The following is a 9,080-nucleotide window of genomic DNA, read 5'->3' on the forward strand; positions in this document are numbered from 1 at the left end:
GAGAGGGAGGGAGACAAAAAGTTGGTACGGAGCCAAAGCCTCGACTGTCTCACTCATGTCAGGCCGAATAGTTGACGAGCGACAGTTCGATAACATGGCTTGCTGGCGATTCCGCTGCGAGATAGTAGCTCGCAGCATGGATTGCAAAAAGAAGCTGTTGTTCGCAGAAGATCAAAGCCCGCACTAGATTCTATCGCCTCTTTTGTAACGAGTACGTCGAGTACGCATCTCCGACAGCGCTTAAGGCGGGTTGTTCCAACTCCTTGGTAAGTTAACTGACAATTAAAATCATATGTCTATCTTCGTTTAAATTGAAGGAGAAGCAAAGATGAAGATAAAGATAAAGATATGATTTAACTATCGGTTAACTTACCAAGAAGTTAGAACAATCGGCTCTTAAACCTGCCGGGGACGCACGTCGATTTCGGGACTCATCGGTAACGACCGCGGTAGATTGCTTGAAAGGACGACGACGCTTCCTACGAAGCATTGTTAGATGGGTAGCGCCATGAAAATCCTAATATCTGCGGTAAGGGTATCGGGTGTACATATCGTTGTACGAAGCGGCTTGTTCGCTATTTTTGCAGGTGTCTCACTGCAATGCACGCCGCTGGATCGGGCATACAAGAGCAAAGTGCTGGGACATTATCCAGATTCGGTGTCATGGAATCCCTTCGACGAGCACGCCGTCTGCATGATACGTATCTATTCGTGACGGCTAATCGCTCAGATGGGATGCGCTCCGAAAGTCATTAAAAAAAAAGTAACAACCTTTATGTCCGCGACCGTACAACCTTATTTAAAAAGAGCAGTACATTTTTTCACAGTGGAAAGTGAAGGTGATGCATCCTTATACGCTTTTAACAATTTCGGATGAATTGCAGTTGGTGTTAAACCATCCAAAACAAAGAACTTAATCACTACACGATATTCAATTTTTCCATTTTAAAGAAGACAATGACACGTTAATATTAAACTGGTGCTACTACTCGAATGACTTGATAGATCGAAATAAAATTTTACATGGGTTTATATCTGGGATACCACTTTCCAATACAAATATAGTTTGACAGTTTCTAATGCCATCTATGTGTCAGGCCGAGAACCTTCCAGACTGCGCTCGTACAATGAACAGCCGGCACACCCCCTTGACGCTCGTAGCGCCCCATTTGTCACAATTAATCAATATCCTCGCGCATGACACACGCTCGACTACAAGGTCCGACATTTCAGCGCGAGGAAGGACCAGGACGGACACAACGCGAGATCATTGCTGCGGCACTTCAGCTGTCGGTCCATTCGCCGGGTGCAGCGTTAGCGTATTACGACTCTACCAAAGACAAGTTGCTACTGACCAAATCGATATTTTTACTGTGCCAGCAACCCTAACTCCACGCGGCCAAGACGTTCCTTAATAATCTCTACAGGTAAGATCAAGAGAGAGAAGGTTTGTCGCGGCGAATTTTAGACAGCACCGATCGCTTTCGTTGTCCTAAACCAACATCGTGTGCACATCGCGAGATCTCTTTTTCACCGCTCGTCGAATTGGCGGTTTCTCAATACCCTGCCAAAGACGAGTCATTCCATAGCTCGCTTGCGTGTAAAAATAACAATTAATCTTCAAATGCGATCTTTAAATGCCAATTTTAAATGGAAGGTTTTAACGCTGATGTTTCAATGGCGTCGTGCGTGGAGTATTTAAATGGCGTCTGAAAAATATGGGATTCTTAAATGGCGCCTGGAGCATATAGTTCCATAGAGTGGTGGGGATATCGATCAATAAAATTTTCAGCTGCGTTCTTAGACAGGCCGGGACGCATCCCGGCCAGCCCAGCCCTATAGCCGGGACGCATCTCCGCAGGCGCGGGCAGCAGCTCTCATCATTCTCGAGATGGGATGCGCCCCGAAAGTCATTAAAAAAAAGTGACAACCTTTATGTCCGCGACCGTACAACCTGATTTAAGAAGAGTAGTCCATTTTTTCACAGTGGAAAGTGAAGGTGATGCATCCTTATACACTTTTAACAATTTCGAATGAATTGCAGTTGGTGTTAAAGCATCCAAAACAAAGAACTTAATCACTACACAATATTCAATTTTTCCATTTTAAAAAAGACAATGACACTTTAATATTAAACTGGTGCTACTACTCGATTGACTTGACAGATCGAAATAAAATTTTACATGGGTTTATATCTGGGATACCACTTTCCAATACAATTATATTGGGTTGGCAACTAAGTTATTGCGGATTTTAAATAAGAATGAAAATTCAAATTTTAAATTTGCTTTTTTAAATTTTTTTCAATGCATGTATGCGATACATTGAGCTTCTCTGCAATATCACGTGTAGTGCTATAACGATCTGAATCGGTAATGGCCTTGATATGGGTCTCATCGACTTCAACTGGACGGCCAGATCGTTGAGCATTTTTCAATGAAAAATCGCCAGAACGAAATCTAGCAAACCAATTTTGATATTGCCTTTCTTTCAAGGCTTCATTCCCATATACGGCACATAACTTCTTGTATGCTTGCGATGCGTTCTTACCTTTTCGGAAATAATACAATAAAATATGTCCGAAGTGCACGTCATGCTCTTCCATATTTAAATTGGAATAGAAACAAAATTAAAGAACTAATCGATATAATTTTTGTACTCAATTAAAGGTAGAAGTCCAAACAATAAGAAAAAAATATATGTTAGGTACTTTGAACACGTTAACGAAACAAAAGAAAGTGTAAAATCCATCTGTCGACAAAATCCGCAATCACTTAATTGCCAACCCAAGAGTTTGTCAGTTTCTAATGCTATCTATGTGTCAGGCCGAGAACTTTCCAGACTGCGCTCATACAATGAACAGCCGGCTCACCCCACTTGGGGCTCGTAACGCCCCACTTGTCTCAACTAATCAATATCCTCGCGCATGGCACACGCTCGACTACAAGGTCCGACATCTCAGCGCGAGAAAGGGCCAGGACGGACACAACGCGAGATCATTGCCGCGGCACTTCAGCTGTCGGTCCATTCGCCGGGTGCCGCGTTAGCGTATTACGACTCTACCAAAGACAAGTTGCTAGTGACCAAATCGATATCTTTACTGTGCCAGCAACCCTACCTCCACGCGGCCAAGACGTTCATCAATAATCTCTACAGGTAAGATCAAGAAAGAGTAGGGTTGTCGCGGCGAATTCTACGCGGCTCCGATCGCTTACGTTGTCCTAAACCAACATCGTGTGCACATCGCGAGATCTCTTTTTCTCCGCTCGTCTAATTGGCGGTTTCTTACTACCCTGCCAAAGTCGAGTCATTCCATAGCTCGCTTGCGTGTAAAAATAACAATTAATCTTCAAATTCGATCTTTAAATGCCAATTTTAAATCGAAGGTTTTAATGCTGATGTTTCAATGGCGTCGTGCGTGGAGTATTTAAATGGCGTCTGAAAAATATGGGATTCTTAAATGGCGCCTGGAGCATATAGTTCCATAGAGTGGTGGGGATATCGATCAATAAAATTTTCAGCTGCGTTCCTAGACAGGCCGGGACGCATCCCGGCCATCCCAGCCCTATAGCCGGGACGCGTCTCCGCAGGCGGTGCAGCAGCTCTCATCTTTCTCGAGATGGGATGCGTCCCGAAAGTCATTAAAAAAAAGTGACAACCTTTATGTCCGGGACCGTACGACTAGATTTAAAAAGAGCAGTCCATTTTTTCACAATGGAAAGTGAAGGTGATGCATCCTTATACACTTTTAACAATTTCGGATGAAATGCAGTTGGTGTTAAACCATCCAAAACAAAGAACTTAATCACTACACGATATTCAATTTTTCCATTTTAAAAAAGACAATGACACGTTAATATTAAACTGGTGCTACTACTCGAATGACTTGACAGATCGAAATAAAATTTTACATGGGTTTATATCTGGGATACCACTTTCCAATACAATTATATTGGGTTGGCAACTAAGTGATTGCGGATTTTAAATAAGAATGAAAATTCAAAACTTTAAATTTGCTTTTTTAAATTTTTTTCAATGCATGTATGCGATACATGGAGCTTCTCTGCAATATCACGTGTTGTGCTATAACGATCTGAATTGATAATGGCCTTGATATGGGTCTCATCGACTTCAACTGGACGGCCAGATCTTTGAGCATTTTTCAATGAAAAATCACCAGAACGAAATCTAGCAAACCAATTTTGACACTGCCTTTCTTTCAAGGCTTCATTTCCATATACGGCACATAACTTCTTGTGTGCTTGCGATGCGTTCTTGCCTTTTCGGAAATAATACAATAAAATATGCCCGAAGTGCACGTCTTGCTCTTCCATTTTTAAATTGGAATAAAAACAAAACTAAAGAACTAATCGATATAATTTTTGTACTAAATGAAAGGTAGGAGTCCAAACAATAAGAAAAAAATATAGGTTAGGTACTTTGAACACGTTAACGAAACAAAAGAAAGTGTAAAATCCATCTGTCGACAAAATCCGCAATCACTTAGTTGCCAACCCAATAGTTTGACAGTTTCTAATGCTATCTATGTGTCAGGCCGATAACTTTCCAGACTGCGCTCGTACAATGAACAGCCGGCTCACCCCACGTGGCGCTCGTAACGCCCACTTGTTTCAATTAATCAATATCCTCGCGCATGACACGCGCTCGACTACAAGGTCCGACATCTCAGCGCGAGGAAGGGCCAGGACGGACACAACGCGAGATCAGTGCCGCGGCACTTCAGCTGTCGGTCCATTCGCCGGGAGCCGCGTTAGCGTATTACGACTCTATCAAAGACAAGTTGCTAGTGACCACATCGATATCTTTACTGTGCCAGCAACCCTACCTCCACGCGGCCAAGACGTTCCTCAATAATCTCTACAGGTAAGATCAAGAGAGAGAAGGGCTGTCACGGCGAATTCTACACGGCACCAATCGCTTACGTTGTCCTAAACCAACATCGTGTGCACATCGCGAGATCTCTTTTTCTCCGCTTGCCGAATTGGCGGTTTCTCACTACCCTGCCAAAGTCGAGTCATTCCATAGCTCGCTTGCGTGTAAAAATAACAATTAATCTTCAAATGCGATCTTTAAATGCCAATTTTAAATGGAAGGTTTTAACGCTGATGTTTCAATGGCGTCGTGCGTGGAGTATTTAAATGGCGTCTGAAAAATATGGGATTCTTAAATGGCGCCTGGAGCATATAGTTCCATAGAGTGGTGGGGGTATCGATCAATAACATTTTCAACTGCGTTCCTAGAAAGGCCGGGACGCATCCCGGCCAGCCCAGCCCTATATCCGGGACGCGTCTCCGCAGGCGGAGCAGCAGCTCTCATCTTTCTCGAGATGGGATGCGTCCCGAAAGTCATTAAAAAAAAGTGACATCCTTTATGTCCGCGACCGTACGACCAGATTTAAAAAGAGCAGTCCATTTTTTCACAGTGGAAAAATGAAGGTGATGCATCCTTATACACTTTTAACAATTTCGGATGAATTGCAGTTGGCGTTAAACCATCCAAAACAAAGAACTTAATCACGATATTCAATTTTTCCATTTTAAAAAAGACAATGACACGTTAATATTAAACTGGTGCTACTACTCGAATGACTTGACAGATCGAAATAAAATTTTACGTGGGTTTATATCTGGGATACCACTTTCCAATACAATTATATTGGGTTGGCAACTAAGTGATTGCGGATTTTAAATAAGAATGAAAATTCAAAATTTTAAATTTGCTTTTTTAAATTTTTTTCAATGCCTGTATGCGATACATTGAGCTTTTCTGCAATATCACGTGTTGTGCTATAACGATCTGAATCGATAATGGCCTTGATATGGGCCTCTCTCATCAACTTCAACTGGACGGCCAGATCGTTGAGCATTTTTCAATGAAAAATCACCAGAATGAAATCTAGCAAACCAATTTTGACACTGCCTTTCTTTCAAGGCTTCATTCCCATATACGGCACATAACTTCTTGTGTGCTTGCGATGCGTTCTTACCTTTTCGGAAATAATACAATAAAATATGTCCGAAGTGCACGTCTTGCTCTTCCATTTTTAAATTGGAATAAAAACAAAACTAAAGAACTAATCGATATAATTTTTGTACTAAATGAAAGGTAGAAGTCCAAACAATAAGAAAAAAATATAGGTTAGGTGCTTTGAACACGTTAACGAAACAAAAGAAAGTGTAAAATCCATCTGTCGACAAAATCCGCAATCACTTAGTTGCCAACCCAATAGTTTGACCCAATAGTTTCTAATGCTATCTATGTGTCAGGCCGAGAACTTTCCAGACTGCGCTCGTACAATGAACAGCCGGCTCACCCCACTTGGCGCTCGTAACGCCCCACTTGTCTCAATTAATCAACATCCTCGCGCATGACACACGCTCGACTACAAGGTCCGACATCTCAGCGCGAGGAAGGCCCAGGACGGACACAACGCGAGATCATTGCCGCGGCACTTCAGCTGTCGGTGCTGCATTCGTCGGGTGCTGCGTTAGTGTATTACGACTCTACCAAAGATAAGTTGCTAGTGACCAAATCGATATCTTTACTGTGCCAGCAACCCTACCTCCACGCGGCCAAGACGTTCCTCAATAATCTCTACAGGTAAGATTAAGAGAGAGAAGGGTTGTCGCGGCGAATTCCACGCGGCTCCGATCGCTTTCGTTGTCCTAAACCAACATCGTGTGCACATCGTGAGATCTCTTTTTCTCCGCTCGTCGAATTGGCGGTTTCTCAATACCCTGCCAAAGTCGAGTCATTCCAGCCTGCTTGCGCGTAAAAATAACAATTAATCTTCAAATTCGATCTTTAAATGCCAATTTTAAATGGAAGGTTTTAACGCTGATGTTTCAATGACGTCGTGCGTGGAGTATTTAAATGGCGTCTGAAAAATATGGGATTTTTAAATGGCGCCTGAAGCATATAGTTCCATAGAGTGGTGGGGGTATCGATCAATAAAATTTTCAGCTGCGTTCCTGCGTTATAGCCTGTAGTCTGGAATCCTACGTGTACAATTTGCTGTACAATGTGCCGCTGCCGTTAAATCCTTGAAGTTCTTCGTTCGATGTTCGATGTTAACCGCCATTAAACCATAAGTGCTTTAACAAGTTTCAACAACGTTTCAACAGACGATCGAATTCGCTTCGAGCATATCGTTAAATTTAAACCGAGTGGTTTCTATATCTAGTGGCCAGGCTCGCATTGTCCGACACTCGGATATTATCTGAAATAATGGAGCATCCGAAATTAACGTCCAGGTCGACTGCTATTTCTTGTTGACTTTTGCTGCAACTGATTCCGTATCAGCTAATTTTATTTTCCAACTACTACTACCCGGTTTCCGCATTTTTTGTGCATTTTTTTTTTAGATTTACAATCCTTGAAGAAGGAGGAACGATTATATTACGTTAACGATAACAATAGGCGTGATAATATTAGATTGTGTAAAATTATTTTAGATAGATTAGTGTAGAAATTATATTAGATCTGTCAATAAATTAGATTGTAACTTACTATATAACTAATAACCAAGATATTCGATGTAACATCCAGAGAGTATAAATACATGAAAAGATGTCTTAGAAACATCTGAAAGACGTTTAAAACAGGTAGCATACAGTCTGTAAAGTAAGAGCTTGTACGGATTAATGTGTAGAAAGATTTTTTTTTAATGATTTTTAAGTATATGAATTTGTACTCCATGAAAAGAAAAATGCTATACCATTAATAATGAGTCCAGTCACCACCGACATTAATAATTGCCTGGCATCTCCGAGGCATACTTTCCACTAAGTTGACTGCGTATTCGTTCGGTAAAGACCTCCAAATGAAACGAATTTGTCGTATCAGCTGCTTCAAAGTGCACACTCTTTTTCCTCGAAGCTTGTGCTTGAGATATGCCTGCAATACGGCTAAAAAAAACTAGGACGATATTTGAAGCCAACTGCCATTTATGCCGTACACGCTCTTACTTTACAGACTGTACATTTTTTCTTAATTTATTGCGATCGAAAACCGAGCGATTAGAATAAAAGCCGTTGAATTGCAATGGCAAAGGGTCAACGTTGGTATCTGCACGCGCGCTTCCGCGAATTGAACTCAACCTAATCTAACTTTTAACCTTAACGGTTTAACTAACGAAATTATATTTTTTGTTACAGATCCGCAACAGAACGCGGCTGACTGTTTCTACTGTGTATCGGTGAGTCAGAGAAGAAAAGACATTTTTATGGGTATTTGCAATACCTCGAGAAGATTAATGCAATTTAATTATACTTCTTTTTACACGTTGCTCGAAATAATCAGGAGATCGTATCTTTGAATGACCGTATTACACAACAGAATCTTTAAAATATAATATATATTTTCCTCTTTTATATTTACTCTGAATCATTAGAAGATGCAGATATAAATGCTTTATCTTTTTTTCGCGAGAAGTGTCACAGAGCCGAGTTAGGGTCTTTTTATTCATCGCAAAGCGCCGTGCTTTCGATAACTTTATAAAATTTGCCGTTTGTCGGAGGGCGAAAGAGAGGGGGCAGGTTGACTGATCGCGTGGAGGACTGTTTTGTCGTTAGCCGAAGAAATAGTGAATCGAGGAACATGACCGAACCGCGCACGGGACAAGTTCAATTTTCCTGTCGACGCTCGCGCTAAGCCCATCGTGTTACGACACATTTTCGCAGGATACGACTGATGTGTAGCGTTTTAACAGATCGTCTAGGAGGCCCGGCGCAACAAAGGGCTTGTGAACTTTCGACATTTAGACTCTCTAGTCATGCGTGTTGCGAGGGCGAAATATTAATTCGTATGTTGTATACGTGGCAGATAGATATATACATTGGTTTAAATCATTTTTCTTTACTTGAGGGAATCTTAAGTTTTTTAATAAATGCAAATATTTATATATCAAACCAATTCTTGATATTATATATTACATTTTTTGTGACGACCTACGCTTAAACGTCCGGTTAGTGGGACATTTACCTTACACGCAGTAACTCTGCAGAGGCTCGCAACGACGTCGCGTTCTTGTTGGTCGCCGTGGAGAAGACTCGCGCGGC

At 41.6% G+C, this 9,080-nt stretch overlaps 1 long non-coding RNA gene across 2 annotated transcripts; it reads left to right on the forward strand.

Annotated features, from left to right (window-relative positions):
* The first annotated feature begins 1,215 nt into the window (after window positions 1-1,215).
* LOC105188774 (uncharacterized) lies at window positions 1,216-8,686 on the forward strand. Of its 2 annotated transcripts, XR_003114153.1 has the most exons (6): window positions 1,216-1,427; window positions 1,793-1,999; window positions 2,826-3,156; window positions 4,555-4,884; window positions 6,288-6,621; window positions 8,178-8,686. It is a non-coding gene; the product is annotated as an uncharacterized LOC105188774 (long non-coding RNA). The 2 variants fall into 2 exon arrangements; XR_003114152.1 differs by lacking the exon at window positions 1,793-1,999 and having other exon boundaries at window positions 1,219-1,427.
* The last annotated feature ends 394 nt before the right edge of the window (window positions 8,687-9,080 follow it).

This window comes from Harpegnathos saltator, unplaced genomic scaffold, assembly GCF_003227715.2.
Source record: "Harpegnathos saltator strain DR-91 unplaced genomic scaffold, Hsal_v8.6 scaffold795, whole genome shotgun sequence".
Taxonomy (NCBI): domain Eukaryota; kingdom Metazoa; phylum Arthropoda; class Insecta; order Hymenoptera; family Formicidae; genus Harpegnathos; species Harpegnathos saltator.